The following is a 2286-nucleotide window of genomic DNA, read 5'->3' as shown; positions in this document are numbered from 1 at the left end:
CACTCCTCCCACTGTCCCTATGCTCAGATGACTCCCGCACGCTGCAGCAGAGGTGGCCCAGCTCTGTTTCAGCATTGCCTGGTCTGTGCCTCCCCGCCTCTAGGGGCCAAAGCACATGCCTACTCCTGACAGAATCAACAAGGACTCCTCAATGAGAGCACATCTACATTTCAATCTATACCTGGAGAGAGAGAAATGCTTGAGTTCCTCATTAGAAAAGTGCAGCCCTCTGCGCCGCCAGGAGCCCTCTATAATCACCAATCAGACTCAGCGAGACTCTCGGCATGCAGACACGTGATAATCATGAGCCCTGCTTTCAAGGCCACACTCGCCTCTCGCTCCTTTTCCAGGCATGCACCACTCAGCCTCAATAGGAGCAGGAAGCTATCAACACTCAGTATCGAGCTGCCAGCTCATCTAAAGCAGAGGAGATGACTCTGTTTGTGATTACTCGCTTGCTACCAGCATGCAGCACTGCGCTTACACGCGGTGGAGCTTTCTCCGCGACAGGGTCTGCTGGAGCTGTGGCCAAACCAGGCTCGAAAACAAGGCAGGCGACGCTGCGACCTGGTGATGGTTGTCTTTCTCCCCCTCATCTACCAGTCACAGTACGCAGGGACGCTAAATATAGTGGGGACGCTCACACTGTCATAAATTCACACCACCGGTTCTGAGCTTCACATAGCTTATTCTCTCTTCATTCCTCATCCGTATCCTCAGTCTCCTGTCTTTTTTTTTTTTTTTTTTTGTTTTGTCTTTTTAATTTTTTTTTTTTGTTTTTTTTTTTTTTTTTTTTTTTTTTTTTTTTTTTGTTTTGTTTTTTTTTTTTTTTTTTTTTTTTTTGTTTTTTTTGTTTTTTTTTTTTTTTTTTGTGTGTGTGTTTTTTTTTTTTTTTTTTTTTTTTTTTTTTCCCCTTTGTTTTTTTTTTTTTTTATTTTTTTTTTTTTTTTTTGGGGGGGGTTTTTTTTTTTTTGTTTTTTTTTTTTTTCTCCACCCCTCCCTCCCCCCTTTTTTTTTTTTTTTGTTTTTTTCTTTTTTTTTTTTTTTTTTTTTTTTTTCCCCCCTCTCTGGTCATTTCTGCAGATGGGGGTAGGGTGAACCCGCGCTGTGCTGGACTCAGCTCTGACACAAGCCCTATTAAAATGAATAGGAGGACTGTATAAAAGTCCGTCAACGGGTAATATATCATTTTCACCTGCTGACGATGTTTTCAATTCATTTCCTGTTCTATGGAGCATCCGTGCGGATCTTCTGACTGCTGTGTCTTTTGACAATATTATGTCTAGTAGGAGGCATGACTGTAAAAATACACACCAATACACAAACACACACAAACCAACAACACACTCACAACAAGTACACTTGATCGTTTCAAGGAGCAGTGTTTTGGGAGGCTGGGCAGCTGGCAGCCTGGCCGGACTGGTGCAGCATCAGCGTGCTTCCACACTCTGACCTTTCACTCTTACAGACTTTAAAAACGGAAGTTATTCCTAACATGATTGCTGCTTGGCCACCTCTGCTCCCAGTCGCTCCTATGACGACTAATTGTGAGAGGTTCGTAGAAACGTCTCGTGTTCTGTCCCGGGGTTAGAGTAATACTCTGCACCAGTTCCAGATACATAACAGACTGTTTTGCTGCTTGCTTGCGAATGATACGTCCATGATCACTATCAATCTGTACAGAGGTTCACATAAAAGCTTCACTTATGTAGAAGCATTCCTGTGTCATGCAGAGATTGTCATGGCTGATGCTTGTACGTATTACTGGCAGAAGCAACTGCAGTTTGTTTGGTATATACGCAAGAGAATGTGTATTCAATTTAGACAAACTGTCAACTTCATCACAGAAAATGACGGCAAAAAACAACACACACACCCACACCTGCACTACTGGCACACCTGTTTGCATGCCAAGGTATTTCTGGAATTTGAGTGCAAACACACCACAGTCACTAGCCGCAGTGCTGCAAGACTGAGCCAAAATCAACACACAGAGAATCTGTGCAGGTTACCACTGTACGTGGATGCTGAATGTCTCAGTGTCTTCCAGGATGGAAGGCCATGCAGAGGACTCAGTGATTGTTTCTGTGCCCCAGCTGCCCTGAGGGCCCACGTACTGTACGCAGCTGTGCAGGAGCAGCCTGATCCCACTCACACACAGCATATCCTCTTCGCTCTGCGATACAACGAACAAATACGAGCGCAAAAATATCTCCTGTTTGGTCTCTATATTTGTCCCACTCATCCACTCAGCGCTCCAGACGATGCAGCGTACTCTCAGGGCGA

Source organism: Sander lucioperca, chromosome 19 (genome assembly GCF_008315115.2).
Source record: "Sander lucioperca isolate FBNREF2018 chromosome 19, SLUC_FBN_1.2, whole genome shotgun sequence".
In the NCBI taxonomy this organism is placed as follows: Eukaryota; Metazoa; Chordata; class Actinopteri; order Perciformes; family Percidae; genus Sander; species Sander lucioperca.
Note: the sequence above shows the minus strand (reverse complement) of the source record.